The 24888-nt window shown below is 41.9% G+C and overlaps 1 pseudogene; it reads right to left on the bottom strand.

The window, feature by feature from the left end:
• Nucleotides 1–1062: 1062 nt before the first annotated feature.
• Nucleotides 1063–24628, bottom strand: LOC120935660 (annotated as a pseudogene).
• Between the last annotated feature and the right edge of the window lie 260 nt (nucleotides 24629–24888).

The raw sequence follows: 24888 nt of genomic DNA, 5'->3' as shown, positions 1-24888 counted from the left end.
CGTTTACACACGATCGCAATTACCACCAAGAAAACCGTGGATTTTTTTTCCGACGGAATGTTGGATCAAACTTCTGTTCCATACACACGGTCACACAAATGTTGTCGGAAATTCCGAAAGTACAACACTACGATGATCTGAGAAAAATTAAGTTTAATGATTCTGATGCCGCGTACACACGATCATTTTTCGGCATGAAAATTTTATTTTTTTTAAAAATGTCATGTGTGGGCTTCACATCATTTTTCAGGTTCTGAAAAACGACAAAAAAAAATTCGAACATGCTGCATTTTTTAACGTTGTTTTAAACTATGTCGTTTTTTGAGTTGTAAAAAATTATCGTGTGTGGGCTAAAACGACATAAAAAACCTGCGCATGCTCAGAAGCAAGTTATGAGACGGGAGTGCTCGTTCTGGTAAAACTACCGTTAATAATAAATTAAGCACATTCATTACGCTGTAACAGACAAAAAAGCGCGAATCGTCTTTTACTAACACGGAATCAGCTAAAGCAGCCCAAAGGCGAATGGAACTTCCCCTTTATAGTGCCGTTGTACGTCACTGCGCTTTGCTAGATCATTTTTTAAAAACAATGGTGTGTGGGCAACATCGTTTTAATGATGAAGTTGGCAAAACGTTGTTTTTTCGACATGCTGAAAAACAACGTTTTTTTTTCATGAAAAATGATCGTGTGTACGGTCGGAATTGCATACAGATGATCGGAATTTCTGACAAGAACTTTTCCCTTCGGAAAATTTGAGAACCAGCTCTCGAATTTTTGCTGTTGGAAATTCAGACAGCAAATGTCTGATGGGGCCTACACACGGTCAGAATTTCTGACCAAAAGTTCACATTAATTTTTTCTTGTCGGAAATTCTGATCGTGTGTACGTGGCATAAGAGGTCAAATCTTCTCATACACTAGCCTTTTCACATGCTGGATTTCCATTTAGGCCACATCGGCCTAGGATACCATATGAGGCAAGGGGTAGGAAAAGTCAGCACAAAAAGGGCCCTTAGTTTGATTGTCAGAGGTGCCTAGTGTGGTTGTTCAAAGGATAGGCTCAAGTTGTTTGCCTTAGTAAAACATCCAGTTGCTTTATTTCACCAAATAAAACTTGTTTTGTGGCATTAAGTTGCCACTTCCTTCGTTCAAGGTAATAAGATTGGTTCTGTGGGTAAAAAATTGTTATAGGATACAATAGGTATTTAACAATATTAAAAAAAAACTGTTAAAAAAATTAAACCATATAAAATGCAATCAAATATGCGAGGGAGAAGTGTGCAAATAATACAATTTATCAGTCAGGAAAATCCTCATATATCACATGTATCAGAGACAGCATAAGATTGACATATAGATAATATAATAAATTTGAAGGTGATGAAGTCTCTAAAATATCAAACATATCAGAGAAGGCATTAAAAATATATGAATATTATAATAAATGTAGCCCTCAGGGGTCTCCAAAAAAATACAGACTATCAAAGATCGCAAATAAGTATATATAAAAATAATATAATAAATGTAACAGTAGGGAGGTTTCGAAAATATCAAGCATATCAAAGATGGCATAATATAATCTATAAATAATATAATAGATGCAGGGTAAAGGAGATTCCCCAAAGGCCAACAAATTTGATGCATTTCTGGAGGACCAAGCCTTCACAGAGGAATGATGCAATTACCTGGAATCTTGCTCTAAGGGCATAATGGAAAGACTGATCCTGAAAATATGTGAAAGACTTAATATTGGCATTGTAAGAATAAGTGTCTCCTTACTACCCATGAAAGATCATCTAGATTACAGAACATACTCAAATCTTATCTGCAACAAACTGAGGAAATTTGAACATGACATAATGCTTACAAAACGTTATAAACTAAGAAGGGGCCACCTAGAATATATTTAAAATAAAGAAAGACTGGGAACCAAACAAAATAATCAAGAAGAATCATAGAATACAACCTCCAGAACTCCACTGGAAACAACAAATATCCTCAAAAACAATGAAAGAACACATGACCCTTTTACACCACAAAGAAGGCCAACAACCAAGGGCAATGGAGATTCACAATAACCTGCCCAAAAGGATTAAACATCAAATAAAGATTTGTGGGAGAATGAGGATGTAAGACCATACAAGTCTACATACCAAGGAAGAATTTTTATGCACTCTAACCTTTCCCACACATTTACTATGAACTTACATTACTCTCCTCCTCCTTCACTCCAATTAATGGAGGATCTCTCCCCACCCACAAAAGCATGAATAATTTGGAGATCTATGTTTTTTTAGAGGTATACTAACAAGCCTTCATGCAATATATCAGAATTTCCCAAACCTGACAGTGACCAAAGTAAAATGATTCCCATATTTACAAGGATCAAAAAGAAACTTAGAAAAAGACGAAGGAGGAGACAAAATTAGAGACAAAAACACCAAAAAAGGCAGACAAAGCTGCCAAAATAAATATCTTCAACTTGACTACTGCTAAAAAAAATCTTCTGGGCAAAAGGCTTATGCCGCGTACACACGACCACTTTTCATGACCAGAAAAATGCAATTTTTTAAATTGGTCGTGAAAAATGGTTGTGTGTTGGCTCCAGAGCATTCTTCTCAAAAATTTAGAACCTGCTCTATTTTTTCACATCGTTCTTTTTCACATAGTGAAAAATGGTTGTGTGTACGCTTTTAAGAGGTAGGGAAAAAAACACATATTCAGAAGCAAGATATGAGACGGGAGTGCTTGTTCTGGTAAAACTACCGTTCATAATGGAGATAGCACATTTGTCACGCTGTAACAGACTGAAAAGCACGAAGACTGAAAAGTGAAAATCGTCTCTCACCAAACTTTTACTAACACGCGGTAACACAAAATTAGCAAAAGTAGCCCAAAGGATGGCACCATTCGAATGGAACTTCCCCTTTATAGTGCCGTCACCACGCTTTGCTCAAGCATTTTTTTTTCACGAACGTCTGTATGCAAGGCAGACTTGAGAGGAATCACGACAAATCACGTAGAGAAACTTTTTTTTGCATGACATGAATAACCGTCATGTGTACGTGGCATTAGCCTTCTGCCCCACATCCAAACCAAACATGTTTGAACTATTTGTAGACCTCAAACATTTCACATGCAAATTGACCTTGAAACACCACTTTGCGATAAAAGAGCTGAAGAAACAAAAGCTCTTCATCAAAGAAAATACCTAACCCATCATAACAAATAGTGATATTGATAATATGAACATCTTCTAGAGTTTGAAGACTCATCAGAAATAAATGGATTCCTAAACAAGAGCATTTCCACAACCTTGAAGAAGAAATCTAACTTCTATCCTGTATAAAATTAGGGAGGTTACATATAAAGTTTCTACACGATAGTATTGGAAGATTTCAACAGACTCAGCAAACAGAGAAAAATAAAATCCCCCACAACCTTATGCAAAAAGAAAGAAAAGTGTTGAAGGCAGTACACCCAGGCGCCACAGAGGTGGGGGCACTGAAGCGCCAGAGTGCTCCCCTCCCTCCTCCTGTCCTTGTCCGTGTCCATAGGCGGCTCTCTCCGCCGGTCACCACCACCGCCACTGTGTTTCCTGCCCAAGCTCATCCCCCCTCCCTCCTCCTGTCAGAAAAGAAGAGCGAAGCAGCGGCTGTGTCTGTGTGGAGAGACCAGCCGCTGGGGGGGCAGTCCGTGCCTGACGTGTTCTCCTTGTCCGTGTTAGGGGAGCATCTCTGTGTTTGAGTCATTGCCATAGAAACATTTGTAAAGGGGAGGGGTTGGTAAGATGACCATGCCCATGTGGGTGGCGCCAGAAATATTTCTGCACCCAGGTGTCTGTGACCCTAGGATCGGACCTGCCTACTGCTCTAACCATAAATAACCCCCTATGCAGTCTAAGGTTAAACTGCTTCTTGTTCAACTTCTTCGAGTGGCCTATGCTAGAATCGCCATTTGGATATTTGTGCATTGTGATCATGTCTCCTCTTAAGTGTCTCTTCTTCAGGGAAAATAAATGAATGGTGTGTAACCATTCCTCACTAATTTTGTTGTCCTTCTCTGAACTCACTCCAGTTCCAGCACATCCTTCCTGATTATTGGTGACCAGAACAGGGCAGCATTCCTTAGTAAACTATTTCTAAAAGTTCCTACGCCAGCACTAGTGGTTTAACTTTAAACTCTGCTTGCTCCTGCTCCCTCAGTGCTGCTTCCCCAATCAATAAGAAACCCCTGCTCACAGGTAATGTTTGCCAGCCATAATGCTTAGACTGCACAGCAATTAAGGTGCATGCCCTGCCACTGCTGCAGACTCTCAGGTATACGAATGATGCACACCCAATTATTGCAGAAAACAGCTTTTATTGTAGAACAAAATCCATATAAAACAACCACAACTTATCAGGCAAGGGAGGGAAAGGGTAGGTAGATGTGTTTCACAAAGAAGTTCATGCTTTCTCCATACTACCACCTGCTTCCCCAAACTTCTGATCTTCAGAGCAAAGAGTGTGTTTCTATTGATGCACTCAGTGTAGGGAGACACAACTCTAGTGTCTGCATGCAAGGGTGGCTCAATAGGATGCTGTAAAAGAAGGGACCCACTCTGAAATAGGAAACCTGGAACAGTGATCATTGAACTAGCTTAAACAGAAGCATAAGCAAGGAGCTCACTGAGGGCAGAGAAGGATGTGAATATACAATATATACGTAAAGTGAGCATAAATTGTTGGACCTATATACCTGTAATAAAATAAAGAAACAATCATGTATATTTAGAAAGTAATTAACCACTTACCGACCGCCATTTACTGCTGGCGGGCAGCTTCCCCAGGCACTGTGTCATCCATATGTCACAGTGCACATGCAGCTTGGCGTGCCCCCTAGGGCACCTGGCAAGATTGTGTGACTGCTGTGTCCAGTGAACATATAGGTTCACAGTGCGTGGTACCCAGCCTCTCACAGTATCATGTCATCACTATGACCAATCATAGCAAACAGATGATAACATGTAAGCAAAACTGTCATGAAAGGCTCTTATTCTTAAAAGCTTGCTTATTACTTTATTACTCTGATGGTGTGATTGGCCCATAGCTATCACCTTGTACCTGGGCCAATCACACGACCCTGCACCATGTGGTTAGCTGATCAAACCCCCCCGCCAAAGTATTACAGTGTTACTATGGTGACACTGATCTACTCTGATGAGAGTACAGCACTTTAGGAGGAATAAAAAAAATACAAACATTTGAATGAAAAAATATTTATTTATTTACATACTGTCACTAGATCCCTGATTATTTTTATTTTTTTTTCCCCAAAAAATGGCAAAAAAGTACAGCTTCAAAAGCTCGCCATGCCTCTTACTAAATACTTTGGATTGTACACTTTCCAAAAACATTGGTGGGTATTTGTACTCTCCTGTCATTTTAGGGCCTCAAGAAATTGGACAGATGGTGAGTGCATCAGGATTGATATACTCAAATACAGTATATTTAACATAGTTTGCAGACTCTATAACGGTGATCTCCAAACTGTGGCCTGGATGCCAGATGCTTGCCTTTATCTGGCCCTTGGGGAACTATTCTTCCAACAGACACTAATGGTGAGGCACCATTCCCCATCAAAAGGGGCACTATTTCTTCCATTTAAACCAATCATGGGGCACTGATGTCAGGGCATTTTCTTCTTCCACTGGCCACAGTGCGTCCCCCTTCCCCCTAAAGCCTGAAAGACAGTAAACTGTCCCTTTGCTTAGAAAGTTTGTAGACCCCTGCTCTATAACTTTCACACAGACTAAATAATATACACTGATTTTGGTTATTTTTATCAAATGTGGGATTTTCTTTTACTTTGCTCTCAGTGATAACAGTAAACTGGACAAATACAGAGGGAGGAATCTCCATAATGTGGACACAAACAGCAAAAAATAAATAAAAAATGACAGGTGTTCTAATTACCCCCGGTTCTATCCAAAACTAGAAAAAAAGTATTGTTTTAGTTATACTTTAAGTTAGCAAATAAAGCATATAACTTGAATTGTAAACTTTCTATGATATGCCACAACTAAATTATAAAGAGCACTAGTGACATTTCCGTGTATTCTGTGTGTATGCGGCATGAGACTGTATTCCTTTGAACACTAAGCAACAGTTCATGCTTTGATTAAAATGAATGTTTCCTAAACCTTGATCAAAATCTTTGGGTGCCAGCCTTGAAAGTCAAAGAATTTAACTTCATTAAAATTGGGACTGAGGTCCACCATCCTTATGTGCATAACTTGTGTAAAGGGTCTATTTATAAAGAATGCTAAATATTCACTGCAGCTGAATTTTCCTTTGGCTGGTGTTTTAAAGGAGGAGTCACGTCGACGTCACCCGTGTTCGCCTGCCTCACATCCTGACCTATACGCCGGCTGCTTATCCGGACGCCTCGAGCTCCGGGACACGCTGTCTGCTATACACTCGGCTGAGAGTGTCAGCAAATGTGTGTTGTTTTACTGTTCTGTTTTTAGATTAAACGTGTTGCATACAGAGAGCACTAGTCATTCTCTTTTGTCATTTACTATTTACCGGTCCATGGATTGCTGAACCTTCTTGCTGATTTTATCTGGAGATACTCATAGCTGGTTGATTGGTTGCTGATTCCATCTGTACCTTGGAGGATTATGACATGCTTTTTGACCTAGCCACAGGTCGAATAGCTGAGGTGAGAGGCCATCCTTAGTCTTTGGTGGAGGATCTCTTTTCCTGTGGGTCACTGATCTCAAGAAGATAATCTCACTAGAGTCACCATTGTTATTTTGAAGCACGTTTTGGAATTTTCCTTCACTTGTGCACTATATGGACTCGTTCTAATTTATTTTATTTATGGTTAATTATTGCGCCGCACTTTATATTTACTTGGTGTTTTAAATGACAATGATTGATTCACCACCAGTGAATGTTTGCTGGAAGTCACAATCACTTTTTTAAAGATATGCTCCTAAACATACTAACAAAAAAAACCTTATTGCCTACTGTTGCAAAGAATGAATTGTGACCATTCTCTGATTCCAGTCAAACAAGCCAGGATGTCCCCCCCCCCCCCCGCAGGAATGCAATATGTTACACTCGTCTCCAAAAAGTCTAGGGAAAGACAGCTGTTAGGCAGTCTCCACAGACAAAAGACATTGATTAGGACACAATACTTACAGGGATCAAAGGAATTGAAGATAGTATGGTCAAGACTGCCCCCATTGCCTAGGTGGGGAAGGACAAGTAGTAACCAGGAAATGATCACGAAGTGCAGTGATTGGGTGAATGGCAAGTGGGTGGTGTTGGGTGTGTGCTTGAAGTGTGGATGTTAAAACTGAATGACAATGGGTACAAACTCTCTTTACCATCCGGAGCCGACCATGAGGTTACACAGCTGTTGAGTGTTGAGTATAATTCCATCTTATTTGCCAGTGTTATAGTAAGACATTTTTGTTAGAGTATTGTCCTTTATGCAATAGACATTTGTGTTAAAGCATTGTGTATTATGCAATAGGCATTTTCTGTTAGAATAAATATAACTGATTGACTCAAATGTGTCTGTCTTTAACTAACTTCTGGCTTTAGGCCTAAGCACATGTTTGGTCGTTTATACACTCACAAGTAAAGGGCTCATTTACAGCAATACAGATGCAATAGTTATACATATATATTATAGGTTACAGTACACATATGATTAGTAGTAATTATTGCAAGTTTAGTTCTTATACCTACAGCAACAAGAAAAACCCTTGCTTCGTTTCTAACTCTTTTCTGCAGAAAGTACCTTTGGAAGCTTATTGGTTGGAAAACGAGAAATGTTTTTGATCACCTTTGTTTAATGCATAAGCCCCTGATTGATTAGAGATGAATGAATAAATTTGCTATTTTTAATTGTTCAACCTAGACCTAACTGATTCATATCAGGTTGATATACACTAACTATTGGCAGGTAAGACAAGTGATTTGTCTCATATGTATGTTCTGGTATACATTCTCATCATACACTGAACTGGACAACCCCTACTAGAATGCTGGAACAATAAGTATGCCAATATAGCAAACTGAAGAAAAATATTTCTACAGCCTCCCTTATCTTGCTGTGAGTGCCACAGATTATGTTTATAGTTATTATGAAATTTGGCATGATCCCCATGTTCTGTGTGTATTAAAGCTGAAAATATCTCAGTGCTGCTTAGACCCTTAATAATTAGTCTTAGTGCTTCTCATGCATCCTCATCATTAGTATATTATCGAACCATTGCAGCCTCTTTTATGAGTATAAAAACAAATCTATTAGATAGAGTTCAGCGCTAAAATACACCCTATAAATAATGGTGCATTCAACTATGAGCAATGCCATCAAATGACTTGAATGTGCCAAAGTTGCTACTCATCAAATATAACTTAACAATAAAATGCATACATGTAATAGATAAATATAGTGTTAGTAAGCATAATAAATACAAACATGTTCATGTGGAGCAGTTCACAGTTGTACCTCCACTCCTAAATCCATGCAATGATTTTCTCCTGAATCAGTTTTGAACCGGATCTTAGAGGTGTATTTATAAAAAAAGAAATAATGAAAAAAAGAAAGGTAAGGCTTCATTCACACCAAATGTGCGGACTCCCGGTGATCCCTGCGTGTCTTCGCAGATGCATACAAAAAGAAGGTTTTGAAATGGAAGTTGTTGGCAGATGCTGGCAGTGAGATTCGGTGCACTGCCTAGTGCTGAAAAAAAGTAGAGCATGTCCTACTTTTTTCACTGCACCGCAAGTGAAAACGCACCAAAACCACAAAACCGCACTGCAACATATGTGATGTCAAAGCATCACAGCAGAAGTTAAGCAATTCAGCTGTGCATCTGTCTTCAAGCAAGACAAGAAGTAATGAGCGAGAGGCTGCTGTGACATGTGTTCTGCAAAGAAGAGGGTAGAGGACAGTGTGCAGATCTGCATACCTGCAGAAAACTACAGCAAGCATGGTATCAACAGTATAGCTGGATGTGGATACGCTAATAAGCCTTGCGTAGGATCACTCAGAACTGTATGAAACTCAAAATCGCCTGTATATGGACAACAGGAGGAAGACTCAAATCTGGCACGAAACAGCCAGTACAACCGAATGTAAACATTTGTGTTATTTTGTAACCCCTTCCTGACCAAGTAATTTTTTGCTATTCGGCACTGTGCTACTTTAATTGGCAATTGCACGGTCATGCAACACTTTACCCAAATTAAATTTATATCATTTTTTTTCTACACAAATAGAGCTTTCTTTTGGAGGTAATTATTCACCACTGGGGCTTTTATTATTTAAATGAAAAATAATAATTATATTTAGCGATTTATTTTAATTTTAGGCACCGTTGATTGATTAAGTAATCCATATCACTTGGTTAATTAATCACTCAAAGTGGTGAGGATGAATGAGGAGCTTTAAGACTACACATTGTGAATATATGTCTAATATATTGTGCTTCTACTTTACTATATCTATTTCATTTCTATCTGCATCTTAAAGGAGAATTCCAGCCTGAGCTTTTTAGGCTGGGCTTCTCCTCTGGGTCACAGGAGTGCAATTCGTTTTGCACTCCTGTGACCCGTTTTTAGCGAAGATTGGTCTGAAGTCCGCTCTCCACTGACATCACTGCCATCAGTCGAGGCAGCATGTCAAACTGACTTCCCAAGTCTGGATCAGCCAGCTGCCTTGATTGGTGGCAGTCTCAGCGTGCTGCTGAGATGGCCTTTCCCTGCCCCTCCACAGCTTAGCGTTCCAATGAGCATGGAGAAGCAGAGAGGAAAGACACTGACTGACAGGCAGCAGCTCTCCTCTCGAGGATCTGTGAAAAACAAGCCATCAGCGGTGTTTGGTGGCTCAATTCTTAGTGCAGAGACAGTGGGGGACAGCTGCATTATCGGTCTAATGCGGCATCCACATAGGTAAGTTAGGTAAGTATGAATAAAAACATACTTCTCTTTTAAATGCTCAAGGACTGTTTTGAGGATTATGATCACAGTTGCATAACTTTTGAATAGTCCTTTTGGAAAATACTATAAATATTTGGTCAATACACTGTTCATTTTCCAATGTGTACAGTATATCTTTGAAGGATAATTTTGCCATAACCTGTTTCTTGAATTAATGACCAGGATTATATATATATATATATATATTACCTTGTTCTCATGTATGTATCATACAATAGATGTGTATTTATTTTGTGAATATTTATAATTTTTACTTTTAGCAGAGACAGTCACCTTTACTATTACTAGAGAGTAATCTACTCCTATTTGGGTGCTCGGAAGAATATGACATTTTGCTTACAAGCATAACCATACTATAACTATAGACAAAAGATTCACTGTCTATGCATTATGTTTTTAAGGCAATAACACTAATATATTGTAACAGGTGCACGCTCCTTCTGTTTCCTATAGTAACAGGCACTTTCCGCGTCGTAATGCGTTCCGTGCTGGAACGCATACAGCGCTCGCAGGATGACGTCATCGCCCGGCGCCACGTGCGTTCCAGCTTGGAACGCGGAAGTGCGCTGCGAATCGGTGGTTTCCTTGAATTCAGTGCTTATGCACTGCGCCTGTCATCTGCCTATAAAGGCATTCACAGGCCATAGAAACCTTGTTCTAATATTGTCGGCCATAGCCGGCTAGGCTACCATTCTTCCCTGGACCTGGAGGCATCCCACTATTAAAGCGGGGGTTTACCCTAAAATTAACTTTTTGGCTAACCTATCTGTAGCCTTAATAAAGGCTTGTAGCGTTGTAATTTTTTTTTTATGTGTACACTTACCTGTCTTCAGCCGCACTTCCGGGTCTTCTTCCTTGCGGGGAGTGGGCGTGTCGCTCCTTTTCCCCGACGGGGAGCTCTGCATAGATGAGTGCGCATCATCGCCTTCCGAAAATATCCGACAGGGACTCGGCTCTTTACGGCGCCTGCGCCTGCCGTGTAGAGCTGACTGCGCAGGTGCCGTAAAGTGCAGATTCCCACTCGGATATTTTCAGAAGTCGATGACGCGCACGTGAATCATCTATGCAGAGCTTTGGAAAGCTTACTCCCAGGGGGAGCGAGAACCCGGAAGCCGGGTGAAAACTACGGAAAAAGGTAAGTGCAGACCGAAAAAAATAATCCAGCATACTGTTGTCAGCAGTATGCTGGATATAACAGTCTACATTTTTTTAGGGTGAACCCCCGCTTTAAGGCTACAACAAACTACAGGTACCAGCAATCCTTAACCCTGGATGCCTGCCTGATTAAAGCTAATCCGATTGCCATTGCCGGGGACAACCTTCAAGACCTTACTTGCTGACACCCTACTCTACGGAATCCCTACTTGCTACACTGAAGCCCTGCAAATGGATAAGTAGCAATTGTGTCACTTGTAGTTCTATAGAAACATCTGCTGCATATTTTCCACCTAAAACAATTGCTGATATTTATTATGGCTTGTAGCTATTAGCATACTACTTGGGATAGACTGTTGTGCCAATGACTGTTTGCTGAGGAGTATCTTAAAGGGACATCTACTCACAAATTACCTGAACTATATTGCCTCTCATATGCAACTATTAGTTGTCTCTACAACTCCTATTTTAATATGAGCTATATTGCCTGCCATATGCAACTATTAGTTGTCTTAAAGGGGAGTTCCAGGCATTTTTAATGTTTATTAAAAGTCAGCAGCTACAAAAAGTGTAACTGCTGGCTTTTAATAAACATGCACTCACCTGCTCCACTTTTGGGTGGAACTCCGCTTTAACAACTCCTATTTACTACGAGCTATATTGCCTGTCATGTGCAACTATTATTTGTCTTAACAACTCCTATTTACTACGTGCTTGACATAAGTGTAAATTGCTTATGGGCCTTGCCCTGACTTGCTGAACATGTTTGCTCTAACCTTTCTATGCTAAGGGTTGGTGGTATTTCATACCAACTCCCTTAGTGGCCTAATACATCTCTATATGTTAAGTGATATGATGTAGAGAACCCCCAAACTCCTGTTTGCTTGGAGTGACGCCTGGGGTCCCGTACTGATAATCACTTGCATATAGATGTGCATTGGAATCTTTAAAGTGTATACTATAATTTTAAACGCTAAGCTCTGGTTGCATGTTGTAATGCGTCCATCCTTAGTAGCTCAACGCCTTTCTTTGTGTGAGAGAGAGATAATGTAAAAAACCCCCAAACTCCTGTTTGTGTGGAGTGACGCTTGGGGTCCAATACTGAATTCTCACATAAACAAGTGCATTGAAATCCTTGCTAACCGCAGTTGTGGTTCACTCCGTTCACCAGAGCTGTTACATATATCCACATCAAACCTATTGTTGTTACTATAAATCAGGCATGCCAAACCAGTGGCCCGGTGGCCACATGTGGCCCACAGAACCCTCTGATGTGGCCCGCAGACCCCTCGGATGTGGCCTGTGACCTCTTGCTCTGGGATGGTAGGTTAGCAAGCTCACATCCCGGGTTGCCGACCTGCCATCTCAGAGCATTAGTGTTATGATTGAACATGGTAGAGGAAGCAAGCGGCTGTGAAGCAGAGCAACATAAGCCAATGCTCCCTGTATAGCGGCGGCTCCTGTCACAGGCAGAGTGATACCAAATGCACTCTGCCTGGGACAGCAACAGCCGGCAATACCTGAATGGAAGACTATTATTAAAGGTAAGGTTATTACTAAAATCAGTGTATGTATGACCATATCTCTTCTGCAGGGGTTACTGGGCTGCTTTCAAACTGAAAGTGCACCAGACCTGCAGAATATAATAGAAGCCTTTGGCAAAGTGCAGCTAATCGCACAAAAGCCACAGGTGCACTGCACTGCACCCTCGGTGTGGGTTAACCGCAGCGCATTGGTGTCAAAGCAGCTTTAGGTCCCTTTCACACGATCAGTCTAACCCAGGGGTCTCCAAACTTTCTAAACAAAGGGCAAGTTTACTGTCTTTCAGGCTTTAGGGGGGCCAGACTGTGCCCAGCGGGAATAGAACATTTCCTGGAGTAACTGGAAGTAAACAGTGTCCAATATTTGGTATCAGTGGGAGGAATAGTGTCCCATCATTGGTGTCAGTAGAAAGAATAGTGACCCATCATTGGTGTCAGTAGAAGGAATAGTGACCCATCATTGGTGTCAGTGGGAAGAAAAGTGCTCCGTTGTCAGTGTCAATAGCAGAAACTATGCCCCACTGTTGCTGACAGTGGGGGGGAATAATAGCCCAAGGGCCAGATAAAAGCAAGCAAAGGGCCGCATCTGGCCCCCGGGCCACCGTTTGGAGACTACTGGTCTTACCCAATGAGACCCTCCATTCCCCTCTATGAAGCAGCAGATGTAAACTGACTTGTGTGTTTTTACACCTGCCGTACCACTACTGGAAATCCTGGCTACAAATGGTTGATTTGGATAAAAAAAAAAACTACACCAGACCTATGTATTCCAAATTATATTGAAGGAAAGCTATACCAATATTGCATTGAGCATATATGATTTTTCAGCAAAAAAAATCTATAAAATACACACCTTTAGTATTTTGGCAACCAACCTTTTTTTCATACAGACATTCATTATTTAACTCAAATGCAACATCCAATAAACTTGAAACATTAACTTTTTTTCCATTTACCATTGTAAGGGTGATACATTTGGCTGCTATGTAAATGTGTACTATTATTGATCTGTACATTATTGGGTACTTGCCAATACCCAGGAATAAAAAAAAGAATGATATTATAGAAGATTTAAGATGTAAGCCTTTAACCTTATAAAATACAAACACTTAATATGATTAGTTGCAGTCTTTTGCAGAACCTACTGTAGTAGTAATATTTTCAGAATATTTTTCCAGTGGTTTATATAATGTTAGGAATAGCCTGTAGCTATTGTCCCACAAATTCTTTACCAATTTGTTTATCCCAGTTTTTGGGGGCTTTAACCACTTGCTTACTGGGCACTTAAACCCCCTTCCTGCCCAGGCCAATTTTCAGCTTTCAGCGCTGTCATACTTTGAATGATAATTATGTGGTCATGCAACACTGTACACAAATTACATTTTATCCTTTTTTTTCCACACAAATAGAGCTTTCTTTTGGTCTTATTTCATCACTACAGGGTTTTAAATTTTTTGCTAAACAACACGAAAAAAAATGCAAATTATTGCCAGTACTGATGGGCACTGATAGGTGGCACTGGTGGCCATGTGCAGAATCAATGTCCCATTGCAGATTAGTATCTTTCTGTTTACATCACATGATCAGCTGTCATTGGCTGACAGCTGATCACGGGATTGGCACCTTACTCCGATCTGTGATCAGCCGAGTCTCATTGACTCAATGATCACAGAGCACGCCAAACATGCCCTGCAGGGGGCATGCAGGCAGCTCATGCACAGGAGGACATACATGGATGCCCTCCTGGCAATTTAGGCCCACGCTGTAGTCATCTTTTGGCTATAGCACAGGCGTGAGGAGGTTAAAATGTTTACAAAATGTTCCCTTAAGTTAGTGAATAAGGTGAAGCTGTGATAACCTCCATCATCTAATCATGTGCAGGCAAATAGTTTGTAATCTTTGCAAAGTGAAATTTCACCACATTCCTTCAGGGAAAATTCTGTTGCAAAATAAAAAGTCTACATGTCTTTAATAGAGCAACCCCAATGGAAAATCAAAATAAAAAAGCTTTATTACTGACCTTATTGGCATCTTCAAAATAAGATCCTACAACAATACAGCTCAGTTTGAAAATCAAAACATTAATGCTTGTCCTATTTGCCTTTAATAAATCAGTCCTGTTGCATTAGGTATTTAATTCACTGAACTTTAGCATTTTGCCAAAACAAAAAATTATACATCACATTTTGAAAAATGAAATTGTATTCTAAAGGTTATTGGAAATAATTGGAAGCCTGTAACACAAGGTATTTTTGATGCAATTAATCCATGCCTGTAATAAAACTATGATAAATAGGTAGAACGTATAAGTCAACAGAAACTCAATCAACAGCAAAAATTCTGCTGAAAGAAAAGCATAAAAGCTTTATTTGTGTAACAAGTATTTCTCTATTTCTGGCCAGAATGTTTTAATGGAGCCACCAGCATCTCAAATACTAATCTTATATACGGTATATAACAGACAAAGGACACCTGTTTTTCAATGCATATGTAGAGCATTTAGGTTTTACACAGCACCAACAGGAACAGTTTACCATTTTTAAAACTGTAGCTATTTAGTTGAGTGGTTGATGTATTGATTGGATTTGTAACTATTTAGCAAAAATATTTTTCCATTGATTGATTTCCTCATTTATAATGACATTTTGAACACAATATTGTAAGATTATGCTACCAAAATTAAAAATGTGGTTCTTTATTGCAGAAATAAAAATTTTCTTTGATGTGTCATTCAACATATAGATGTGTAAGAATTTATTTTAGGAATGCAGCAAGGATAATCCGAATATTTAACCCTTTCGCTGCCAGAGCCATTTTTGCACACGTTTAAAAAATCGTTTTAGGCCTAAAGATTACATAAAATCCCAAACATTATATATTTTCTGAAAGCAGACACCCTATAAAATAAAATAGCAGTAGTTAAAAAAAATTATGTCACACGATATTACCGCAAAGGTCTAGGAAACACAATATTTCTGTAAAAAACACAGTAATGTGAATTTTAGGGCAAACAAACACAATACATTACCCAAATTGTTGGTAAAATATGTAAAACAAGGTTATGCCGAGTACATAGATACCCAACATGCAAAACCTTAATTTTTTTGGCGCTCATAAAATGGCATCGAACTTCAGTATCCTGTATTTTCTATAGGCGACACTTCAAGGGTCCCCTATAGGTATCAGTTTAGTGTTTTGCGGAGAAGGTCTGGTGCTGGAAATATTGCTCTCACTCTGGCATTTATGGCGATGTGTATCGCAATCAACGTTTTCACGTGTAGGCGCTCCGACGCATGTGTTTACATTCGTGCGTGTGTATATGTGGTGAAGCCTCAATTTTTTTTTTGGGGGGGGGGTATTTTATGTGCTTGGGTGTAACTTTCTTTTTTTTGCAATTAATCTCCCCTGTATTTCACTAAATATTTTGCATCGCATTGCAAACATCCCTTCTCTGCAAAACAAGCCAGGACACCGAGAATGTGACCTGGAAGTGACATCAGAGACATTGCTTTCTGGGTCACTGCAAGAAGAGGAGGCGAGCGTACGTGTATCCACTCTTCTCCTTCCCCCCTACCCCCCGGCACCTGCCATGACTGTCCCGGGCCTGCTGATGGGCAAGCGGAGCCCGGTAAGCATGGCAGGAGCGCGCACAGGGGGGAACCGGTACTGGGAATGTGTGAAAGCGATCAGGCGGCAGTGGCGCTGCCCGAACACTCTCGCCTGACAGGCAGGAGGCCTTTGTGTAATACCCCCATCAGCTTCCTGATGATGTGTACAACACAAAATTCATATAGGCTGCGAGTCTGTCCCTTGCTGACATAATTTCTGGGCTTGTTGGTTCCATATCCCCTGTCTTTGAAATGCACGCTGTGGCCATCAGGATTCTCCTAATTAAGCAAACCGCCTGGAACTCCTCTGCCTGTTTGAGAATCCTGGTGGGGCATTATACTGCACATTGTGTCGAAAAATCAGTTTTGGGACCTGGAGCCCTGAGATTTCTATGAGATCCGGGTGGGATGATATCTCCAGTCCTAGGTCCAGATTTTGTGAAAAGCCAGCACACTGAGGTCTTTTTGTAGAAACCTGACAATGGTTCTGGGCTCCCCCCTTGCAGACATAGAAGGTCTCTGTACAGGAGTAGAAGGAGCTGTGAGCTCCGAGCGCGTAGCCTTTCATTCCACAGAGACAGTCCTGACCCCTTCCTCCAGCTTCTGCTGGTGACATCATTTACGCTTCTGGTTCAAGCTGGTCAGCATGGAGCTGACTACTTCCTAGTTTTCCTGAAAGTACAGCTATTCAGCACAATATCACACCAGATCCTTTCCCAGCTACCCAGATCGTATGAGGAGCCTGTGGGACGCAGTAGAACTGCCAGGACTACATACTTATGATGAGCATGACTCCCACCTATATCTTGTGTTTTTAATCTTGTGCAATAAATGATACTGTTTTTATACTACACTTAGAGAGACGCTCCCCTGTTTATTTTTTAAGTTTATGGATCAAGATACTTAGTAGTACTGTGTAATGGTCTGTGGGACCAGAGTAAAGGCCAGGATGCTGACTGTTTGTTTGTCTGATGGAAGATAAATGCTGAATACCCCTGTGAGGGAAACTCATCTACACCAATATCAGGAAGCAGTCCCAGTATACATGGCCTGGGGTCTAGTAATAGAGGGAAGCCCATGTTGTCATGAAGGAAATTGATTATTTTCCCCAGTAAACCTGAATAAAAGGAGTTAAGGACAGCTCCAAATTAGATGAAAGAAACATCAGCTTTGGTAGAGCATCTGGCGACACCAGGCTCTGAATAGAGTGGTATTTTGATACTCTGATTGGGGTTAAATAGGCTTTATGTATAATGTACAGTTGCATCATAAGGCCCCCTCTCTCCTGGCACCCCCTCTATCACCAATAGATAGATTTGTGCATTGCATGAATCTATCCATGGCCACCGCTGCCACCCCCTATTCAGGCGCCCGGCTCGTTTTCAGGCACTGGGTGCCTGAATTACAGTGGCGGGGGTGTTTTTGAAGCAACTGATTGAAGCCATAGGCTCTAATAGGTGTCAAAAAAGGTAAACAGTTGTGTTAGGAAAGTGAATGACTATCAGGTGTCCAATCATAGCAGAGGACGGAAGAGAGGATGGAAGAAGACATCAAGGAGCATGGAAGAGCATGGAGGACACCACTCGCTGCCCGTCGCTGTCATCTGCTGCCCCACCAAGACAGGTTAAGTGTCTGGCAGATGGGGGTGGGCGGGGGGCACAGTGGGAGCATTTGATGGCACAGTGGGAGCATTTGATGGCACAGTGGCAGCCAGTGGCGGCTGGTGCTCAAAATTTTTGGGGGGGCGCAAACGAAGAAAAAAAAAATCGCAGCCTCACTGTGCCCATCAAATGCAGCCACTGTTCCATCAATTCGCACCACTGTGCCATGCCATCAAACGCAGCCATTGTGCCATGCCATCAAACGCAGTCACTGTGCCATCAATTGTCACCACTGTACCATGCCATCAAACGCAGCCACTGTGCCATGCCATCAAACGCAGCCACTGTGCCATGCCATCAAACGCAGTCACTGTGCCATCAATTGTCACTACTGTACCATGCCATCAAACGCAGCCACTGTGCCATGCCATCAAATGCAACCACTGTGCCATGCCATCAATTGTGGTCACTGTGCCATCAATTGTCACCACTGTGCCATGCCATCAAATGCAGCCAATGTGCCATGCCATCAAATGCAGCCACTGTGCCATGTCTTGAAAAGTGGTCACTGTGCCATCAATTGTCACCACTGTGCCATGCCATCAAATGCAGCCACTGTGCCATGCCATCAAATGCAGCCACTGTGCCATGCCATCAAATGCAGCCACTGTACCATGCCATCAAATGCAGCCACTGTGCTATGCCATCAAATGCAGCCACTGTGCCATGCCATCAATTGTGGTCACTGTGCCATCAATTGTCACCACTGTGCCATGCCATCAATTGTGGTCACTGTGCCATCAATTGTCACCACTGTGCCATGCCATCAAATGCAGCCACTGTACCATGCCATCAAATGCAGCCACTGTGCCATGCCATCAAATGCAGCCACTGTACCATAACATCAAATGCAGCCACTGTACCATGCCATCAAATGTAGCCACTGTACCATGCCATCAAATGCAGCCACTGTGCCATGCCATCAAACACAGCCACTGTGCCATGCCATCAAACACAGCCACTGTGCCAATTGTCACCACTGTGCCCTTTAATTGTCGCTGTGCCAATTGTCCCCACTGTGTCACTGTCCAGTCATCCATCCACCTTGGAGCTTTATATTATAACCTGCTGGGACTTGTAGTTCTCCATCGTCTCCTGGGGCTCAGGTGCATGCAATCCACCATCTTTGTCTAGTTTTTCTCACTGCTGGGACTTGTAGTCCCATAGATGGTGGATTGCATGCACCTGAGCCCAGGAGAAGATGGGGAACTACAAGTCCCAGCAGGTTATAATATAAGACACCCATCCACCTAGGAGCCTTATATTATAACCTGCTGGGACTTGTGGTTCCCCATCTTCTCCTGGGCTCAGGCTGCTGACGGCTGGCATTTCACCCATAATATGTATTGCATTGAACATTAAAAATCATTATCAGTGACGGCCGCCCGGAAACTTTCAATAAGCGCGGGGGGTGGTCCTGACGGCCGCCTATTCGGCCAGATGGTACATTAAAAAAGTTTTAATAAGTGGGGGGGTTAGTGCTGGAGGGTGCCGCGATTTTGCCCAAAAATATATTTCTCACATGGGGGACTGGGGGGGAAGGCATGGCTTCAGTTAGTTCCCTACCTCTTTGCAGCAGATCCTCTCAGGCCGTGCTTGTTCTATTGAGCTGCAGTGCTGAGGTCACTTCCTGTGCTTGGAGACTGTGAAAGAAAGCACCGCCCACTAGGGCGGTGAAATAGTTCTATGCACTGTGTGCACTCACTGCACCCGCCCGGCCATAATACAGGCCATCGCGCCGGAAATAGTGGCACGTCGGTTTGCGCCACAAAGGCATATTTTAGCTGCCAATGTAGCGCCGCGTCTGCAATCTTGTGATTGCACAGACGTGGCACTACCCATACCGCACTATGCCCGGCGCCGGGACACAGTGCACATAAGGATTTTTTTTTAAATTTTTCGTTTTTTTAAAGGGACATGTTTAAAAAAAAGTTTTTTTTTTACCGGCTGGGGGAGGGGGGGCGGCGCCTGGGCGCCCCCTATGGATGGGCCGCCACTGGTGGCAGCATTTGATGGTACAGTGGGAGCATTTGATGGCACAGTGGCAGCGTTTGATGGGCATAGTGGCAGCGTTTGGGCACAGTGGCTGCATTTGATGGGCAAGGTGGGGACATTTGATAGGCACAGTGGCAGCGTTTGATGGACACAGTGGTGTAGTTTGATGGCATAGTGGTTGCGTTTGATGGTACAGTGGATGCATTTGATGGGCTCAGTGGCGGAAATTGATGGGCACAGTGTACTTGAGCAGAGGTGTGGGAACACAGAGCAGTATACAATGCTAATATTAGATTGGAGGGTTCTGAGCTAGTGATGATGTCTATCAGGGATAGAGTGTAAATGCTCCGATGTTTGACAGCCGCTTTTGCCCTCTCCCTCCCACAGCTTTAAGATGCTTTATCGAAAGCCACACAGGCAGATCTGTGATTGTAACTCTCTCCACTGCCAATTGCTCCTGACTGTCCCCTGTGTCCTCCTCCAGTCTTCCTCTGGTCCCCCTCGGTGTCCTCCTCTGTATACTTCATGTGCTCCTCTATGTGCTCCCCCTTGTCCTCCTCCGTACCCCCTCTTTGCTCCTCCCCCCCTGTCCCAAATATTGCAGGATGGAGAGCAGGGGAAGGAGCCAGATGTATGTCATTTACTGGCTCCTTCCTTTTCAGAATGGTAATAGTCACTGACTGTTCTTTCATAACTGAATATCGTAAAATTTGTTTACAATGTTTCAGTTTATGAATGGAGAGGAGCCTCTTTCTCCTCTCCATTCATCTTCAGTGCAGCTGAGGCTGCACTGAAGATGAATGAAGAGAAAACAGAGGCTCCTTTCCCTGCCTCAAAGGGAAGATGTCAGGGGCCTGACATCTTCCCAAGCCTCCCCACACCCAACAGGGTTGATTTTTTTTTTAGGAAACTTAATAAATATTTAAAAGTAAAATTGTAAAAATAATAAAAAATTCAATACATGAAAAAACGTGTCCACCAGAAAGCATTGTAAAATAACAAACAAATATAAATTGTAAAAAAAAAATATATAAAAAAAACTATGACAGTCCACGCCTCATCAGTGTCTATCAGTGCCACCTATCAGTGCCCATCATTTCTGCATATTAGTACCACTGTCACATGACATTAAAAAGTACTTGAAAAAAAGTATCGGTCTTAAAAAAGTGGTATCGGTGCAACTCTACCCAAAACATAAAAGAAACTGCAATATAGAGAAAATATCACCTGAAAGACCATAGTAGTATAGAATGGTGAGATGCTATGGGGGGCAATCTCACACTACAACTGGTAGGTCACAGTGTGTTTCTTTAGTTTTATAACATTACGTAAAAGTGCTGATGCAGTTCTTGAGCATACGGTCAGTATATAGAAGAGAAACACAGACAAACTAAAGTCCAGGGGAGTGGTAGAGTGGTAGAAGACTTCACCCTTTGGTAAAGAACTGCAGTGAAGTGTACATGACAGAGGAAAAGGCTAGGAGCGTGTGTTGGAGACATAAGGGATGAAGGCGCGGTAAGGGCTCCAAGCATGGCTTCAGATACTTTGGGGGCAGATCCCGAGAGGGGCAGTTTGAGCAATCAACAGTACAGCATTGTGGATCAGTCCCTGTATGATGATGATCAGTAAAGTGTGTTGGAATAAGACACGCTCAGTGTAAATGTAATGTACTCACAGTCACTCAATTCATTATCTCACTTAGGTGAAATAAATTAAGTAGAGGCAGCTGCTTAATTAATTAAGGGTGTCAAAACTTTATAACTCACTCATAGGCAATATTTGTTTTCATTGCGCGGATTCATTTATACCATTTCATAAAAAATTTAGAACATGCTCTAATTTTTCTCGTTGTTTTTCACGTCGTAAAAAATGGTTGTGTGTAGGCTTTAAAGACGAGAAAAAAAATGCACATGCTCAGAAGCAAGTTATGAGACGGGAGCACTCGTTAAAACTAGCGTTTGCAATGGAGATAGCACATTTGTCACGCTGTAACAGACTGAAAAGCTCGAAGACTGAAAAGGGTGAATTGTCTCTCACCAAACTTTTACTAACACGAAATTAGCAAAAGCAGCCCAAAGGGTGGCGCCATCCGAATGGAACTTCCCCTTTATAGTGCCGTCGTACGTGTTGTACATCACCACGCTTTGCTCGAGCATTTTTTTTTCACGATGTATGCAATGCAGGCTTGACAAGAATGACGTAGAGAAAAACTTTGTTTTTTCCATGACATTAAAAATGGTTGTGTGTACGCAGCATAAGGGTACATGTCCCTGCAGTGTAAGCAATGGTAGGCATTACAGCAATTACTTCTGCAATGCTCTATTTAAGGTATTTGATTTCTCAATCTTTCTGAAGTATTTGACCATGGGCAATTTCCAGCTGTCTTTTTGCAACACCTAGTGCGGAGAACAAATCGAGCTGGATCCTTGTTTCTGTTTTCTAAGTGCTGTGTTTTTATGCTGAATGGCTGAAAATGCAGACATTAACACCTCTGTGTCGTTTTCATTTTCCTACTTTCGTAGCTCCTGAACTTTTAGTTCCAAATCTATTATCTGTCTTCTTTAACTTTCATGTCTATTGACAGTTTTTTACATTCACTCTCCAGATCTCTGATCCGACTTCCTAATGTTTCTGTGCATTCACCTCTGTTTGTTGCAGCAAAGGCAACTGCTCTGGCTGCTGTGGCTTCTTATAATTTCATTATTTTCTTCTCCTCCATAAGCTACTTCTCTACAAACGCTCAAGCTTCCTGCCTTTAGCTTCTTCTCTAGTTGACTGATCGCCTGCTTGTCTTTCTGTTTCATCTGAACTGTGCTATGCAATTTATTTTGTAGGAGCTCATTCTCCTGTCTGAGCTGCCCTATTTTCATTTTGAATTCCCCACTCTTTGCTTGTGAGTACACTGTTCAATCTGCCAGCTGCCCTGCAAATCTGATTTTAACTTCTTTACATCTTGTATCAGCCTTACTAATGTATCTGGTTTGCTCAGCTGGTTGTTTGGGATACAATTTTCCATAGGATCCTTGTACATAGTTGGACTTTTATTAGTGCATTTATTTTTGTCATTCTTATTGGACAATGATTGATGAAGGGATACTCCCATTGGATGCACTGTGGCTCAGATGAGATTAGTTTGCTGTCCCTGTGGCGCATGTGTCCTCTTTCAAGAGGTTTTCTGTGCTCCCCAAATCATTGTTCAATCTTTTACTGTTGATATGATTCTCCATATATTCAATCTTCTGAACTTTGGAGTCTGTGGGCTGCAAGATATTGTTGTTAATCCCCAAAAATATGTCTTTTTACATCTTTATATTTGCCCTTTTCTTTATACCCCAGCTCCGGTAAGGTGCTAGAATTTTTTCTTACTTGTTGAGAGTCCGTTGTGCTGTAACATTATTGAAGAATCCATTTCAGATAAACCCTTGGCTGCTTCTTCTGCTTCCCTTTCTTATCTCTGTAACATCTGTTGTTCTGGGGGTAGTGCCTGCTGAAAAAGCTGCATATAAAACACATTTTATTTCTTTTTTCTTAACAGCATCTTATAACTGACGTAGCATTTTTTTTTTTTTAGCCGAAGCCTAAAGTGAAAATAGGATACCCAATACAGTGTGTAGCAAAGAGACAACCTAGATCTACATGTAAATTCTTCAGGTCTTTAAACCTAATTGCTGCTTCAATGACACTGTAGGTAAACAAACTCCTCCTTCTGTATGCCATACATACAACATCCATACATAGGTACTGGCTGCAAAAAAAGCCTCTGCACTGGCATTAATTAAAGACATATTTTATCCAACGTTAATGCTACACACACAAAAAATACAGAGAAGGCCAAGCCTTGGTATCTGAATGAATCATATACACTTCTGATGAACAGCCAAAATGACTACAGGTACATAAATCTTAATGCTAGCACAAAGTCTGCTAGTAATACCAGAGCCCAGATGACCAAGAACTTCAGATACAGGAAGGTGCTATGGGTCAGCTTTAACCCTTGCAGTGCAGGGGAAAGGGAGCCACTGCTAGGGTAATTTTTTTTGTAATCCCAGAGTTGGGCTTCAAGATAGGTTGTGGTGTGAATTCCAACACAAGGTTCTGAGGTCCTCCCGTAGATGCCATCCGTAATTCGGTTCCGTTTTAATGCAGTTTGCATTCCACCGCTTTATTCTCCCTGTGTCCGCCTCCTCCCGCTGCTGCCAGCACATGAGGCCTTCCCCATCCACCGAGACAGCACTCACACCAGCTCCAGCAATCACCAGGGGCACCTGGGAATTCATGACACATGGAATGAATGGTCACAAACGGTTGGTCCCTGAGGTTTAGATGTTTTGCTATAAAGGTGCAAGGTGGAGCTCCCTCCGGGTGTTTGCGAGCAGGCATGCGGTGTGCACGCTCCACCATGAATGTGGTGGAGAAGGCCTCTCTGCTAAAGGTATTAATAAGGAAATTTTCCAAGAAAGTAGCAGGGTCAGGACTTTCAGATCCCTCAGGGAGCCCGATAATGGGCAGTTTGTAATGTCTACGTCTATTCTCCAAGTCATCCTGCTTTTGAGCAAGCTGTTGCTGCAAGGCTTCTGCTGTGTATTGCATAGGGTGGAGGATGTCTTTGGCTCGGCTGATCCTGGTCTCTGTTTCTGTGACCCATTCCCTTAGGTTGTGCATATCTTGCCTGATCAGGGAAATGTCCACATTTACCTACTCTATCTTAGATGTCAGTGTTGCCTGGCAGGTGGAGATTTCCTCAAGAACCTTGGCTGTTTTGGTCGGGACAGGCTCAGAGGAGGGGGCAGCGCTGGCGTCATCTTCCGACAGGGGGTCCCGGTCTTGTCTCCTGTATTTCTCCAGGGACTGGGCAGCGAAGGTGTTTTTTTAGGTGGCGACTTGGGGAGAATGGTATCGGCACTCAGGAGAGCTATTTGCAG

The sequence above is a fragment of the Rana temporaria genome, chromosome 4 (genome assembly GCF_905171775.1).
Source record: "Rana temporaria chromosome 4, aRanTem1.1, whole genome shotgun sequence".
Lineage (NCBI taxonomy): Eukaryota > Metazoa > Chordata > Amphibia > Anura > Ranidae > Rana > Rana temporaria.
This window is presented reverse-complemented; position numbering and strand designations above follow the sequence as displayed.